Source organism: Dendrobates tinctorius, unplaced genomic scaffold, assembly GCF_039654945.1.
Source record: "Dendrobates tinctorius isolate UK_male_01 unplaced genomic scaffold, ASM3965494v1 ptg000251l, whole genome shotgun sequence".
Taxonomy (NCBI): domain Eukaryota; kingdom Metazoa; phylum Chordata; class Amphibia; order Anura; family Dendrobatidae; genus Dendrobates; species Dendrobates tinctorius.
The window spans coordinates 7,801,519-7,816,833 of NW_027361918.1; the positions used below are offsets into that span (position 1 = coordinate 7,801,519).

Here is a 15,315-nt window from a genome sequence, read left to right on the forward strand (position 1 = left end):
ATTGTTTGAAAAGCAACTATGCTCACCAAGATGACATCAATGCTTACATCAGCATTGATTCCCAGGCAGTTGACCCTGGTTCGATCCCTGGCCAACTCAGTATTTGAGGGCTTAAACTAGAATTGCTTTGGTATTGCAGATTAACCCTACTAAGTTTTCAGCAACAAAAAGAGTAGAAAACCATCTTTGTTATATGGTTTAGATGAGAAAGGTGAACAAGCTAAGAAATATTCTCTTTACTTTTTTCTCATTTTGGTGGTTGCTAAACTGTAAGAAGAAAGTTTAATGAGAATAACGAAACACCAAATGAGAAAAACAAGCAATGCGTTGGCCGGGAATCGAAGCCGGGTCAACTGCTTAGAAGGCAGCTATGCTCACCACTATACCACCAACGCTTACGGCAACTTGTGTTTTTACATTTTCTGCAATAACACTACAAAAATTGTCCGCAAAAAGTTTTTCGTGTTAGTAAAAAAAAAAAAAAATACCCTTAATTGTTGCCTTGGCCAGGAATCGAGACCGGGTCAACTGCTTGGGAAGCAGCTATGCTCACCACTATACCACCAACTTTGGTTTTGTCGGTGAAAGTTACTAATGTGTTAACTAAAAAAAAGAAAGGACCGAAAATGTTGGGAAAGAGACAATTGCTAAAAAAATTTAGAAAAAGGCAAGGCGTTGTCCAAAACTCAAAAATGAACTTTTTGAATCAAAAAAGGTAGCTAAAGTGTGACAAGGAAGAAAAATCACAGCATAAGTCTTACCGAAAAAAGTTATAAAGATTAAAAACACCACTAAACGCAAAATACAATGAGTTGTTCTAGAATTAAACTATCGCTTATTGTTTGAAAAGCAACTATGCTCACCAACATGACATCAATGCTTACATCAGCATTGATTCCCAGGCAGTTGACCCTGGTTTGATCCCTGGCCAACTCAGTATTTGAGGGCTTAAACTAGAATTGCTTTGGTATTGCAGATTAACCCTACTAAGTTTTCAGCAACAAAAAGAGTAGAAAACCATCTTTGTTATATGGTTTAGATGAGAAAGGTGAACAAGCTAAGAAATATTCTCTTTACTTTTTTCTCATTTTGGTGGTTGCTAAACTGTAAGAAGAAAGTTTAATGAGAATAACGAAACACCAAATGAGAAAAACAAGCAATGCGTTGGCTGGGAATCAAAGCCGGGTCAACTGCTTGGAAGGCAGCTATGCTCACCACTATACCACCAACGCTTACGGCAACTTGTGTTTTTACATTTTCTGCAATAACACTACAAAAATTGTCCGCAAAAAGTTTTTCGTGTTAGTAAAAAAAAAAAAAAATACCCTTAATTGTTGCCTTGGCCAGGAATCGAGACCGGGTCAACTGCTTGGGAAGCAGCTATGCTCACCACTATACCACCAACTTTGGTTTTGTCGGTGAAAGTTACTAATGTGTTAACTAAAAAAAAGAAAGGACCGAAAATGTTGGGAAAGAGACAATTGCTAAAAAAATTTAGAAAAAGGCAAGGCGTTGTCCAAAACTCAAAAATGAACTTTTTGAATCAAAAAAGGTAGCTAAAGTGTGACAAGGAAGAAAAATCACAGCATAAGTCTTACCGAAAAAAGTTATAAAGATTAAAAACACCACTAAACGCAAAATACAATGAGTTGTTCTAGAATTAAACTATCGCTTATTGTTTGAAAAGCAACTATGCTCACCAAGATGACATCAATGCTTACATCAGCATTGATTCCCAGGCAGTTGACCCTGGTTCGATCCCTGGCCAACTCAGTATTTGAGGGCTTAAACTAGAATTGCTTTGGTATTGCAGATTAACCCTACTAAGTTTTCAGCAACAAAAAGAGTAGAAAACCATCTTTGTTATATGGTTTAGATGAGAAAGGTGAACAAGCTAAGAAATATTCTCTTTACTTTTTTCTCATTTTGGTGGTTGCTAAACTGTAAGAAGAAAGTTTAATGAGAATAACGAAACACCAAATGAGAAAAACAAGCAATGCGTTGGCCGGGAATCGAACCCGGGTCAACTGCTTGGAAGGCAGCTATGCTCACCACTATACCACCAACGCTTACGGCAACTTGTTGTGTTTTTACATTTTCTGCAATAACACTACAAAAATTGTCCGCAAAAAGTTTTTCGTGTTAGTAAAAAAAAAAAATACCCTTAATTTGCTCAACTTTGGTTTTGTGTTTTTACATTTTCTGCAATAACACTACAAAAATTGTCCGCAAAAAGTTTTTCGTGTTAGTAAAAAAAAAAAAATACCCTTAATTTGCTCAACTTTGGTTTTGTCGGTGAAAGTTACTAATGTGTTAACTAAAAAAAAGAAAGGACCGAAAATGTTGGGAAAGAGACAATTGCTAAAAAAATTTAGAAAAAGGCAAGGCGTTGTCCAAAACTCAAAAATGAACTTTTTGAATCAAAAAAGGTAGCTAAAGTGTGACAAGGAAGAAAAATCACAGCATAAGTCTTACCGAAAAAAGTTATAAAGATTAAAAACACCACTAAACGCAAAATACAATGAGTTGTTCTAGAATTAAACTATCGCTTATTGTTTGAAAAGCAACTATGCTCACCAAGATGACATCAATGCTTACATCAGCATTGATTCCCAGGCAGTTGACCCTGGTTCGATCCCTGGCCAACTCAGTATTTGAGGGCTTAAACTAGAATTGCTTTGGTATTGCAGATTAACCCTACTAAGTTTTCAGCAACAAAAAGAGTAGAAAACCATCTTTGTTATATGGTTTAGATGAGAAAGGTGAACAAGCTAAGAAATATTCTCTTTACTTTTTTCTCATTTTGGTGGTTGCTAAACTGTAAGAAGAAAGTTTAATGAGAATAACGAAACACCAAATGAGAAAAACAAGCAATGCGTTGGCCGGGAATCGAACCCGGGTCAACTGCTTGGAAGGCAGCTATGCTCACCACTATACCACCAACGCTTACGGCAACTTGTTGTGTTTTTACATTTTCTGCAATAACACTACAAAAATTGTCCGCAAAAAGTTTTTCGTGTTAGTAAAAAAAAAAAATACCCTTAATTTGCTCAACTTTGGTTTTGTGTTTTTACATTTTCTGCAATAACACTACAAAAATTGTCCGCAAAAAGTTTTTCGTGTTAGTAAAAAAAAAAAAATACCCTTAATTTGCTCAACTTTGGTTTTGTCGGTGAAAGTTACTAATGTGTTAACTAAAAAAAAGAAAGGACCGAAAATGTTGGGAAAGAGACAATTGCTAAAAAAATTTAGAAAAAGGCAAGGCGTTGTCCAAAACTCAAAAATGAACTTTTTGAATCAAAAAAGGTAGCTAAAGTGTGACAAGGAAGAAAAATCACAGCATAAGTCTTACCGAAAAAAGTTATAAAGATTAAAAACACCACTAAACGCAAAATACAATGAGTTGTTCTAGAATTAAACTATCGCTTATTGTTTGAAAAGCAACTATGCTCACCAAGATGACATCAATGCTTACATCAGCATTGATTCCCAGGCAGTTGACCCTGGTTCGATCCCTGGCCAACTCAGTATTTGAGGGCTTAAACTAGAATTGCTTTGGTATTGCAGATTAACCCTACTAAGTTTTCAGCAACAAAAAGAGTAGAAAACCATCTTTGTTATATGGTTTAGATGAGAAAGGTGAACAAGCTAAGAAATATTCTCTTTACTTTTTTCTCATTTTGGTGGTTGCTAAACTGTAAGAAGAAAGTTTAATGAGAATAACGAAACACCAAATGAGAAAAACAAGCAATGCGTTGGCCGGGAATCGAACCCGGGTCAACTGCTTGGAAGGCAGATATGCTCACCACTATACCACCAACGCTTACGGCAACTTGTTGTGTTTTTACATTTTCTGCAATAACACTACAAAAATTGTCCGCAAAAAGTTTTTCGTGTTAGTAAAAAAAAAAAAAAATACCCTTAATTGTTGCCTTGGCCAGGAATCGAGCCCGGGTCAACTGCTTGGGAAGCACTATACCACCAACGCATGAGTCCATTTGCTCAACTTTGGTTTTGTCGGTGAAAGTTACTAATGTGTTAACTAAAAAAAAGAAAGGACCGAAAATGTTGGGAAAGAGACAATTGCTAAAAAAATTTAGAAAAAGGCAAGGCGTTGTCCAAAACTCAAAAATGAACTTTTTGAATCAAAAAAGGTAGCTAAAGTGTGACAAGGAAGAAAAATCACAGCATAAGTCTTACCGAAAAAAGTTATAAAGATTAAAAACACCACTAAACGCAAAATACAATGAGTTGTTCTAGAATTAAACTATCGCTTATTGTTTGAAAAGCAACTATGCTCACCAAGATGACATCAATGCTTACATCAGCATTGATTCCCAGGCAGTTGACCCTGGTTTGATCCCTGGCCAACTCAGTATTTGAGGGCTTAAACTAGAATTGCTTTGGTATTGCAGATTAACCCTACTAAGTTTTCAGCAACAAAAAGAGTAGAAAACCATCTTTGTTATATGGTTTAGATGAGAAAGGTGAACAAGCTAAGAAATATTCTCTTTACTTTTTTCTCATTTTGGTGGTTGCTAAACTGTAAGAAGAAAGTTTAATGAGAATAACGAAACACCAAATGAGAAAAACAAGCAATGCGTTGGCCGGGAATCGAAGCCGGGTCAACTGCTTGGAAGGCAGCTATGCTCACCACTATACCACCAACGCTTACGGCAACTTGTTGTGTTTTTACATTTTCTGCAATAACACTACAAAAATTGTCCGCAAAAAGTTTTTCGTGTTAGTAAAAAAAAAAAAAAATACCCTTAATTGTTGCCTTGGCCAGGAATCGAGCCCGGGTCAACTGCTTGGGAAGCACTATACCACCAATGCATGAGCCCATTTGCTCAACTTTGGTTTTGTCGGTGAAAGTTACTAATGTGTTAACTAAAAAAAAGAAAGGACCGAAAATGTTGGGAAAGAGACAATTGCTAAAAAAATTTAGAAAAAGGCAAGGCGTTGTCCAAAACTCAAAAATGAACTTTTTGAATCAAAAAAGGTAGCTAAAGTGTGACAAGGAAGAAAAATCACAGCATAAGTCTTACCGAAAAAAGTTATAAAGATTAAAAACACCACTAAACGCAAAATACAATGAGTTGTTCTAGAATTAAACTATCGCTTATTGTTTGAAAAGCAACTATGCTCACCAAGATGACATCAATGCTTACATCAGCATTGATTCCCAGGCAGTTGACCCTGGTTCGATCCCTGGCCAACTCAGTATTTGAGGGCTTAAACTAGAATTGCTTTGGTATTGCAGATTAACCCTACTAAGTTTTCAGCAACAAAAAGAGTAGAAAACCATCTTTGTTATATGGTTTAGATGAGAAAGGTGAACAAGCTAAGAAATATTCTCTTTACTTTTTTCTCATTTTGGTGGTTGCTAAACTGTAAGAAGAAAGTTTAATGAGAATAACGAAACACCAAATGAGAAAAACAAGCAATGCGTTTGGCCGGGAATCGAACCCGGGTCAACTGCTTGGAAGGCAGCTATGCTCACCACTATACCACCAACGCTTACGGCAACTTGTTGTGTTTTTACATTTTCTGCAATAACACTACAAAAATTGTCCGCAAAAAGTTTTTCGTGTTAGTAAAAAAAAAAAATACCCTTAATTGTTGCCTTGGCCGGGAATCGAACCCGGGTCCATTTGGTGGTCCAGGACCACCAACGTATGAGTCCATTTGCTCAACTTTGGTTTTGTCAGTGAAAGTTACTAATGTGTTAACTAAAAAAAAGAAAGGACCGAAAATGTTGGGAAAGAGACAATTGCTAAAAAAATTTAGAAAAAGGCAAGGCGTTGTCCAAAACTCAAAAATGAACTTTTTGAATCAAAAAAGGTAGCTAAAGTGTGACAAAGAAGAAAAATCACAGCATAAGTCTTACCGAAAAAAGTTATAAAGATTAAAAACACCACTAAACGCAAAATACAATGAGTTGTTCTAGAATTAAACTATCGCTTATTGTTTGAAAAGCAACTATGCTCACCAAGATGACATCAATGCTTACATCAGCATTGATTCCCAGGCATTTGACCCTGGTTCGATCCCTGGCTAACTCAGTATTTGAGGGCTTAAACTAGAATTGCTTTGGTATTGCAGATTAACCCTACTAAGTTTTCAGCAACAAAAAGAGTAGAAAACCATCTTTGTTATATGGTTTAGATGAGAAAGGTGAACAAGCTAAGAAATATTCTCTTTACTTTTTTCTCATTTTGGTGGTTGCTAAACTGTAAGAAGAAAGTTTAATGAGAATAACGAAACACCAAATGAGAAAAACAAGCAATGCGTTGGCCGGGAATCGAAGCCGGGTCAACTGCTTGGAAGGCAGCTATGCTCACCACTATACCACCAACGCTTACGGCAACTTGTTGTGTTTTTACATTTTCTGCAATAACACTACAAAAATTGTCCGCAAAAAGTTTTTCGTGTTAGTAAAAAAAAAAAAAAATACCCTTAATTGTTGCCTTGGCCAGGAATCGAGCCCGGGTCAACTGCTTGGGAAGCACTATACCACCAATGCATGAGTCCATTTGCTCAACTTTGGTTTTGTCGGTGAAAGTTACTAATGTGTTAACTAAAAAAAAGAAAGGACCGAAAATGTTGGGAAAGAGACAATTGCTAAAAAAATTTAGAAAAAGGCAAGGCGTTGTCCAAAACTCAAAAATGAACTTTTTGAATCAAAAAAGGTAGCTAAAGTGTGACAAGGAAGAAAAATCACAGCATAAGTCTTACCGAAAAAAGTTATAAAGATTAAAAACACCACTAAACGCAAAATACAATGAGTTGTTCTAGAATTAAACTATCGCTTATTGTTTGAAAAGCAACTATGCTCACCAAGATGACATCAATGCTTACATCAGCATTGATTCCCAGGCAGTTGACCCTGGTTCGATCCCTGGCCAACTCAGTATTTGAGGGCTTAAACTAGAATTGCTTTGTTATTGCAGATTAACCCTACTAAGTTTTCAGCAACAAAAAGAGTAGAAAACCATCTTTGTTATATGGTTTAGATGAGAAAGGTGAACAAGCTAAGAAATATTCTCTTTACTTTTTTCTCATTTTGGTGGTTGCTAAACTGTAAGAAGAAAGTTTAATGAGAATAACGAAACACCAAATGAGAAAAACAAGCAATGCGTTGGCCGGGAATCGAACCCGGGTCAACTGCTTGGAAGGCAGCTATGCTCACCACTATACCACCAACGCTTACGGCAACTTGTTGTGTTTTTACATTTTCTGCAATAACACTACAAAAATTGTCCGCAAAAAGTTTTTCGTGTTAGTAAAAAAAAAAAATACCCTTAATTGTTGCCTTGGCCGGGAATCGAACCCGGGTCCATTTGGTGGTCCAGGACCACCAACGTATGAGTCCATTTGCTCAACTTTGGTTTTGTCAGTGAAAGTTACTAATGTGTTAACTAAAAAAAAGAAAGGACCGAAAATGTTGGGAAAGAGACAATTGCTAAAAAAATTTAGAAAAAGGCAAGGCGTTGTCCAAAACTCAAAAATGAACTTTTTGAATCAAAAAAGGTAGCTAAAGTGTGACAAAGAAGAAAAATCACAGCATAAGTCTTACCGAAAAAAGTTATAAAGATTAAAAACACCACTAAACGCAAAATACAATGAGTTGTTCTAGAATTAAACTATCGCTTATTGTTTGAAAAGCAACTATGCTCACCAAGATGACATCAATGCTTACATCAGCATTGATTCCCAGGCAGTTGACCCTGGTTCGATCCCTGGCCAACTCAGTATTTGAGGGCTTAAACTAGAATTGCTTTGGTATTGCAGATTAACCCTACTAAGTTTTCAGCAACAAAAAGAGTAGAAAACCATCTTTGTTATATGGTTTAGATGAGAAAGGTGAACAAGCTAAGAAATATTCTCTTTACTTTTTTCTCATTTTGGTGGTTGCTAAACTGTAAGAAGAAAGTTTAATGAGAATAACGAAACACCAAATGAGAAAAAGAAGCAATGCGTTGGCCGGGAATCGAACCCGGGTCAACTGCTTGGAAGGCAGCTATGCTCACCACTATACCACCAACGCTTACGGCAACTTGTTGTGTTTTTACATTTTCTGCAATAACACTACAAAAATTGTCCGCAAAAAGTTTTTCGTGTTAGTAAAAAAAAAAAATACCCTTAATTGTTGCCTTGGCCGGGAATCTAACCCGGGTCAACTGCTTGGGAAGCAGCTATGCTCACCACTATACCACCAACGCATGAGTCCATTTGCTCAACTTTGGTTTTGTCGGTGAAAGTTACTAATGTGTTAACTAAAAAAAAGAAAGGACCGAAAATGTTGGGAAAGAGACAATTGCTAAAAAAATTTAGAAAAAGGCGTTGTCCAAAACTCAAAAATGAACTTTTTGAATCAAAAAAGGTAGCTAAAGTGTGACAAAGAAGAAAAATCACAGCATAAGTCTTACCGAAAAAAGTTATAAAGATTAAAAACACCGCTAAACGCAAAATACAATGAGTTGTTCTAGAATTAAACTATCGCTTATTGTTTGAAAAGCAACTATGCTCACCAAGATGACATCAATGCTTACATCAGCATTGATTCCCAGGCAGTTGACCCTGGTTCGATCCCTGGCCAACTCAGTATTTGAGGGCTTAAACTAGAATTGCTTTGGTATTGCAGATTAACCCTACTAAGTTTTCAGCAACAAAAAGAGTAGAAAACCATCTTTGTTATATGGTTTAGATGAGAAAGGTGAACAAGCTAAGAAATATTCTCTTTACTTTTTTCTCATTTTGGTGGTTGCTAAACTGTAAGAAGAAAGTTTAATGAGAATAACGAAACACCAAATGAGAAAAACAATCAATGCGTTGGCCGGGAATCGAACCCGGGTCAACTGCTTGGAAGGCAGCTATGCTCACCACTATACCACCAACGCTTACGGCAACTTGTTGTGTTTTTACATTTTCTGCAATAACACTACAAAAATTGTCCGCAAAAAGTTTTTCGTGTTAGTAAAAAAAAAAAATACCCTTAATTGTTGCCTTGAGTCCATTTGCTCAACTTTGGTTTTGTCGGTGAAAGTTACTAATGTGTTAACTAAAAAAAAGAAAGGACCGAAAATGTTGGGAAAGAGACAATTGCTAAAAAAATTTAGAAAAAGGCAAGGCGTTGTCCAAAACTCAAAAATGAACTTTTTGAATCAAAAAAGGTAGCTAAAGTGTGACAAAGAAGAAAAATCACAGCATAAGTCTTACCGAAAAAAGTTATAAAGATTAAAAACACCACTAAACGCAAAATACAATGAGTTGTTCTAGAATTAAACTATCGCTTATTGTTTGAAAAGCAACTATGCTCACCAAGATGACATCAATGCTTACATCAGCATTGATTCCCAGGCAGTTGACCCTGGTTCGATCCCTGGCCAACTCAGTATTTGAGGGCTTAAACTAGAATTGCTTTGGTATTGCAGATTAACCCTACTAAGTTTTCAGCAACAAAAAGAGTAGAAAACCATCTTTGTTATATGGTTTAGATGAGAAAGGTGAACAAGCTAAGAAATATTCTCTTTACTTTTTTCTCATTTTGGTGGTTGCTAAACTGTAAGAAGAAAGTTTAATGAGAATAACGAAACACCAAATGAGAAAAACAAGCAATGCGTTGGCCGGGAATCGAACCCGGGTCAACTGCTTGGAAGGCAGCTATGCTCAACACTATACCACCAACGCTTACGGCAACTTGTTGTGTTTTTACATTTTCTGCAATAACACTACAAAAATTGTCCGCAAAAAGTTTTTCGTGTTAGTAAAAAAAAAAAATACCCTTAATTGTTGCCTTGGCCGGGAATCGAACCCGGGTCCATTTGGTGGTCCAGGACCACCAACGTATGAGTCCATTTGCTCAACTTTGGTTTTGTCAGTGAAAGTTACTAATGTGTTAACTAAAAAAAAGAAAGGACCGAAAATGTTGGGAAAGAGACAATTGCTAAAAAAATTTAGAAAAAGGCAAGGCGTTGTCCAAAACTCAAAAATGAACTTTTTGAATCAAAAAAGGTAGCTAAAGTGTGACAAAGAAGAAAAATCACAGCATAAGTCTTACCGAAAAAAGTTATAAAGATTAAAAACACCACTAAACGCAAAATACAATGAGTTGTTCTAGAATTAAACTATCGCTTATTGTTTGAAAAGCAACTATGCTCACCAAGATGACATCAATGCTTACATCAGCATTGATTCCCAGGCAGTTGACCCTGGTTCGATCCCTGGCCAACTCAGTATTTGAGGGCTTAAACTAGAATTGCTTTGGTATTGCAGATTAACCCTACTAAGTTTTCAGCAACAAAAAGAGTAGAAAACCATCTTTGTTATATGGTTTAGATGAGAAAGGTGAACAAGCTAAGAAATATTCTCTTTACTTTTTTCTCATTTTGGTGGTTGCTAAACTGTAAGAAGAAAGTTTAATGAGAATAACGAAACACCAAATGAGAAAAACAAGCAATGCGTTGGCCGGGAATCGAACCCGGGTCAACTGCTTGGAAGGCAGCTATGCTCACCACTATACCACCAACGCTTACGGCAACTTGTTGTGTTTTTACATTTTCTGCAATAACACTACAAAAATTGTCCGCAAAAAGTTTTTCGTGTTAGTAAAAAAAAAAATACCCTTAATTGTTGCCTTGGCCGGGAATCAACTGCTTGGGAAGCAGCTATGCTCACCACTATACCACCAACGCATGAGTCCATTTGCTCAACTTTGGTTTTGTCGGTGAAAGTTACTAATGTGTTAACTAAAAAAAAGAAAGGACCGAAAATGTTGGGAAAGAGACAATTGCTAAAAAAATTTAGAAAAAGGCAAGGCGTTTCTCCAAAACTCAAAAATGAACTTTTTGAATCAAAAAAGGTAGCTAAAGTGTGACAAGGAAGAAAAATCACAGCATAAGTCTTACCGAAAAAAGTTATAAAGATTAAAAACACCACTAAACGCAAAATACAATGAGTTGTTCTAGAATTAAACTATCGCTTATTGTTTGAAAAGCAACTATGCTCACCAAGATGACATCAATGCTTACATCAGCATTGATTCCCAGGCAGTTGACCCTGGTTTGATCCCTGGCCAACTCAGTATTTGAGGGCTTAAACTAGAATTGCTTTGGTATTGCAGATTAACCCTACTAAGTTTTCAGCAACAAAAAGAGTAGAAAACCATCTTTGTTATATGGTTTAGATGAGAAAGGTGAACAAGCTAAGAAATATTCTCTTTACTTTTTTCTCATTTTGGTGGTTGCTAAACTGTAAGAAGAAAGTTTAATGAGAATAACGAAACACCAAATGAGAAAAACAAGCAATGCGTTGGCCGGGAATCGAAGCCGGGTCAACTGCTTGGAAGGCAGCTATGCTCACCACTATACCACCAACGCTTACGGCAACTTGTTGTGTTTTTACATTTTCTGCAATAACACTACAAAAATTGTCCGCAAAAAGTTTTTCGTGTTAGTAAAAAAAAAAAAAAATACCCTTAATTGTTGCCTTGGCCAGGAATCGAGCCCGGGTCAACTGCTTGGGAAGCACTATACCACCAATGCATGAGTCCATTTGCTCAACTTTGGTTTTGTCGGTGAAAGTTACTAATGTGTTAACTAAAAAAAAGAAAGGACCGAAAATGTTGGGAAAGAGACAATTGCTAAAAAAATTTAGAAAAAGGCAAGGCGTTGTCCAAAACTCAAAAATGAACTTTTTGAATCAAAAAAGGTAGCTAAAGTGTGACAAGGAAGAAAAATCACAGCATAAGTCTTACCGAAAAAAGTTATAAAGATTAAAAACACCACTAAACGCAAAATACAATGAGTTGTTCTAGAATTAAACTATCGCTTATTGTTTGAAAAGCAACTATGCTCACCAAGATGACATCAATGCTTACATCAGCATTGATTCCCAGGCAGTTGACCCTGGTTCGATCCCTGGCCAACTCAGTATTTGAGGGCTTAAACTAGAATTGCTTTGGTATTGCAGATTAACCCTACTAAGTTTTCAGCAACAAAAAGAGTAGAAAACCATCTTTGTTATATGGTTTAGATGAGAAAGGTGAACAAGCTAAGAAATATTCTCTTTACTTTTTTCTCATTTTGGTGGTTGCTAAACTGTAAGAAGAAAGTTTAATGAGAATAACGAAACACCAAATGAGAAAAACAAGCAATGCGTTGGCCGGGAATCGAACCCGGGTCAACTGCTTGGAAGGCAGCTATGCTCACCACTATACCACCAACGCTTACGGCAACTTGTTGTGTTTTTACATTTTCTGCAATAACACTACAAAAATTGTCCGCAAAAAGTTTTTCGTGTTAGTAAAAAAAAAAAATACCCTTAATTGTTGCCTTGGCCGGGAATCGAACCCGGGTCCATTTGGTGGTCCAGGACCACCAACGTATGAGTCCATTTGCTCAACTTTGGTTTTGTCAGTGAAAGTTACTAATGTGTTAACTAAAAAAAAGAAAGGACCGAAAATGTTGGGAAAGAGACAATTGCTAAAAAAATTTAGAAAAAGGCAAGGCGTTGTCCAAAACTCAAAAATGAACTTTTTGAATCAAAAAAGGTAGCTAAAGTGTGACAAAGAAGAAAAATCACAGCATAAGTCTTACCGAAAAAAGTTATAAAGATTAAAAACACCACTAAACGCAAAATACAATGAGTTGTTCTAGAATTAAACTATCGCTTATTGTTTGAAAAGCAACTATGCTCACCAAGATGACATCAATGCTTACATCAGCATTGATTCCCAGGCAGTTGACCCTGGTTCGATCCCTGGCCAACTCAGTATTTGAGGGCTTAAACTAGAATTGCTTTGGTATTGCAGATTAACCCTACTAAGTTTTCAGCAACAAAAAGAGTAGAAAACCATCTTTGTTATATGGTTTAGATGAGAAAGGTGAACAAGCTAAGAAATATTCTCTTTACTTTTTTCTCATTTTGGTGGTTGCTAAACTGTAAGAAGAAAGTTTAATGAGAATAACGAAACACCAAATGAGAAAAACAAGCAATGCGTTGGCCGGGAATCGAAGCCGGGTCAACTGCTTGGAAGGCAGCTATGCTCACCACTATACCACCAACGCTTACGGCAACTTGTTGTGTTTTTACATTTTCTGCAATAACACTACAAAAATTGTCCGCAAAAAGTTTTTCGTGTTAGTAAAAAAAAAAAAAAATACCCTTAATTGTTGCCTTGGCCAGGAATCGAGCCCGGGTCAACTGCTTGGGAAGCACTATACCACCAATGCATGAGTCCATTTGCTCAACTTTGGTTTTGTCGGTGAAAGTTACTAATGTGTTAACTAAAAAAAAGAAAGGACCGAAAATGTTGGGAAAGAGACAATTGCTAAAAAAATTTAGAAAAAGGCAAGGCGTTGTCCAAAACTCAAAAATGAACTTTTTGAATCAAAAAAGGTAGCTAAAGTGTGACAAGGAAGAAAAATCACAGCATAAGTCTTACCGAAAAAAGTTATAAAGATTAAAAACACCACTAAACGCAAAATACAATGAGTTGTTCTAGAATTAAACTATCGCTTATTGTTTGAAAAGCAACTATGCTCACCAAGATGACATCAATGCTTACATCAGCATTGATTCCCAGGCAGTTGACCCTGGTTCGATCCCTGGCCAACTCAGTATTTGAGGGCTTAAACTAGAATTGCTTTGGTATTGCAGATTAACCCTACTAAGTTTTCAGCAACAAAAAGAGTAGAAAACCATCTTTGTTATATGGTTTAGATGAGAAAGGTGAACAAGCTAAGAAATATTCTCTTTACTTTTTTCTCATTTTGGTGGTTGCTAAACTGTAAGAAGAAAGTTTAATGAGAATAACGAAACACCAAATGAGAAAAACAAGCAATGCGTTGGCCGGGAATCGAACCCGGGTCAACTGCTTGGAAGGCAGCTATGCTCACCACTATACCACCAACGCTTACGGCAACTTGTTGTGTTTTTACATTTTCTGCAATAACACTACAAAAATTGTCCGCAAAAAGTTTTTCGTGTTAGTAAAAAAAAAAAATACCCTTAATTGTTGCCTTGGCCGGGAATCGAACCCGGGTCCATTTGGTGGTCCAGGACCACCAACGTATGAGTCCATTTGCTCAACTTTGGTTTTGTCAGTGAAAGTTACTAATGTGTTAACTAAAAAAAAGAAAGGACCGAAAATGTTGGGAAAGAGACAATTGCTAAAAAAATTTAGAAAAAGGCAAGGCGTTGTCCAAAACTCAAAAATGAACTTTTTGAATCAAAAAAGGTAGCTAAAGTGTGACAAAGAAGAAAAATCACAGCATAAGTCTTACCGAAAAAAGTTATAAAGATTAAAAACACCACTAAACGCAAAATACAATGAGTTGTTCTAGAATTAAACTATCGCTTATTGTTTGAAAAGCAACTATGCTCACCAAGATGACATCAATGCTTACATCAGCATTGATTCCCAGGCAGTTGACCCTGGTTCGATCCCTGGCCAACTCAGTATTTGAGGGCTTAAACTAGAATTGCTTTGGTATTGCAGATTAACCCTACTAAGTTTTCAGCAACAAAAAGAGTAGAAAACCATCTTTGTTATATGGTTTAGATGAGAAAGGTGAACAAGCTAAGAAATATTCTCTTTACTTTTTTCTCATTTTGGTGGTTGCTAAACTGTAAGAAGAAAGTTTAATGAGAATAACGAAACACCAAATGAGAAAAAGAAGCAATGCGTTGGCCGGGAATCGAACCCGGGTCAACTGCTTGGAAGGCAGCTATGCTCACCACTATACCACCAACGCTTACGGCAACTTGTTGTGTTTTTACATTTTCTGCAATAACACTACAAAAATTGTCCGCAAAAAGTTTTTCGTGTTAGTAAAAAAAAAAAATACCCTTAATTGTTGCCTTGGCCGGGAATCTAACCCGGGTCAACTGCTTGGGAAGCAGCTATGCTCACCACTATACCACCAACGCATGAGTCCATTTGCTCAACTTTGGTTTTGTCGGTGAAAGTTACTAATGTGTTAACTAAAAAAAAGAAAGGACCGAAAATGTTGGGAAAGAGACAATTGCTAAAAAAATTTAGAAAAAGGCGTTGTCCAAAACTCAAAAATGAACTTTTTGAATCAAAAAAGGTAGCTAAAGTGTGACAAAGAAGAAAAATCACAGCATAAGTCTTACCGAAAAAAGTTATAAAGATTAAAAACACCGCTAAACGCAAAATACAATGAGTTGTTCTAGAATTAAACTATCGCTTATTGTTTGAAAAGCAACTATGCTCACCAAGATGACATCAATGCTTACATCAGCATTGATTCCCAGGCAGTTGACCCTGGTTCGATCCCTGGCCAACTC

General features: G+C 36.5%; 19 non-coding genes across 19 annotated transcripts; all 19 read right to left on the reverse strand.

The window, feature by feature from the left end:
- Nucleotides 1-323: 323 nt before the first annotated feature.
- TRNAR-UCU (transfer RNA arginine (anticodon UCU)) lies at nt 324-395 on the reverse strand. The gene has a single exon. It is a non-coding gene; the product is annotated as a tRNA-Arg (tRNA).
- A 1,602-nt stretch (nt 396-1,997) lies between these two features.
- TRNAG-UCC (transfer RNA glycine (anticodon UCC)) lies at nt 1,998-2,069 on the reverse strand. Its single transcript has one exon. It is a non-coding gene; the product is annotated as a tRNA-Gly (tRNA).
- Nucleotides 2,070-2,874: 805 nt separating this feature from the next.
- TRNAG-UCC (transfer RNA glycine (anticodon UCC)) lies at nt 2,875-2,946 on the reverse strand. Its single transcript has one exon. It is a non-coding gene; the product is annotated as a tRNA-Gly (tRNA).
- An 805-nt stretch (nt 2,947-3,751) lies between these two features.
- On the reverse strand, nt 3,752-3,823 carry TRNAG-UCC (transfer RNA glycine (anticodon UCC)). Its single transcript has one exon. It is a non-coding gene; the product is annotated as a tRNA-Gly (tRNA).
- A 776-nt stretch (nt 3,824-4,599) lies between these two features.
- Nucleotides 4,600-4,671, reverse strand: TRNAG-UCC (transfer RNA glycine (anticodon UCC)). The gene has a single exon. It is a non-coding gene; the product is annotated as a tRNA-Gly (tRNA).
- A 776-nt stretch (nt 4,672-5,447) lies between these two features.
- TRNAG-UCC (transfer RNA glycine (anticodon UCC)) lies at nt 5,448-5,520 on the reverse strand. Its single transcript has one exon. It is a non-coding gene; the product is annotated as a tRNA-Gly (tRNA).
- A 769-nt stretch (nt 5,521-6,289) lies between these two features.
- On the reverse strand, nt 6,290-6,361 carry TRNAG-UCC (transfer RNA glycine (anticodon UCC)). The gene has a single exon. It is a non-coding gene; the product is annotated as a tRNA-Gly (tRNA).
- A 776-nt stretch (nt 6,362-7,137) lies between these two features.
- On the reverse strand, nt 7,138-7,209 carry TRNAG-UCC (transfer RNA glycine (anticodon UCC)). Its single transcript has one exon. It is a non-coding gene; the product is annotated as a tRNA-Gly (tRNA).
- A 769-nt stretch (nt 7,210-7,978) lies between these two features.
- Nucleotides 7,979-8,050, reverse strand: TRNAG-UCC (transfer RNA glycine (anticodon UCC)). The gene has a single exon. It is a non-coding gene; the product is annotated as a tRNA-Gly (tRNA).
- A 103-nt stretch (nt 8,051-8,153) lies between these two features.
- On the reverse strand, nt 8,154-8,225 carry TRNAG-CCC (transfer RNA glycine (anticodon CCC)). The gene has a single exon. It is a non-coding gene; the product is annotated as a tRNA-Gly (tRNA).
- Nucleotides 8,226-8,831: 606 nt separating this feature from the next.
- Nucleotides 8,832-8,903, reverse strand: TRNAG-UCC (transfer RNA glycine (anticodon UCC)). The gene has a single exon. It is a non-coding gene; the product is annotated as a tRNA-Gly (tRNA).
- Nucleotides 8,904-9,621: 718 nt separating this feature from the next.
- On the reverse strand, nt 9,622-9,693 carry TRNAG-UCC (transfer RNA glycine (anticodon UCC)). Its single transcript has one exon. It is a non-coding gene; the product is annotated as a tRNA-Gly (tRNA).
- Nucleotides 9,694-10,462: 769 nt separating this feature from the next.
- TRNAG-UCC (transfer RNA glycine (anticodon UCC)) lies at nt 10,463-10,534 on the reverse strand. Its single transcript has one exon. It is a non-coding gene; the product is annotated as a tRNA-Gly (tRNA).
- Nucleotides 10,535-11,309: 775 nt separating this feature from the next.
- Nucleotides 11,310-11,381, reverse strand: TRNAG-UCC (transfer RNA glycine (anticodon UCC)). The gene has a single exon. It is a non-coding gene; the product is annotated as a tRNA-Gly (tRNA).
- Nucleotides 11,382-12,157: 776 nt separating this feature from the next.
- TRNAG-UCC (transfer RNA glycine (anticodon UCC)) lies at nt 12,158-12,229 on the reverse strand. Its single transcript has one exon. It is a non-coding gene; the product is annotated as a tRNA-Gly (tRNA).
- Nucleotides 12,230-12,998: 769 nt separating this feature from the next.
- TRNAG-UCC (transfer RNA glycine (anticodon UCC)) lies at nt 12,999-13,070 on the reverse strand. The gene has a single exon. It is a non-coding gene; the product is annotated as a tRNA-Gly (tRNA).
- A 776-nt stretch (nt 13,071-13,846) lies between these two features.
- TRNAG-UCC (transfer RNA glycine (anticodon UCC)) lies at nt 13,847-13,918 on the reverse strand. Its single transcript has one exon. It is a non-coding gene; the product is annotated as a tRNA-Gly (tRNA).
- Nucleotides 13,919-14,687: 769 nt separating this feature from the next.
- Nucleotides 14,688-14,759, reverse strand: TRNAG-UCC (transfer RNA glycine (anticodon UCC)). Its single transcript has one exon. It is a non-coding gene; the product is annotated as a tRNA-Gly (tRNA).
- Nucleotides 14,760-14,862: 103 nt separating this feature from the next.
- Nucleotides 14,863-14,934, reverse strand: TRNAG-CCC (transfer RNA glycine (anticodon CCC)). Its single transcript has one exon. It is a non-coding gene; the product is annotated as a tRNA-Gly (tRNA).
- Nucleotides 14,935-15,315: the final 381 nt, after the last annotated feature.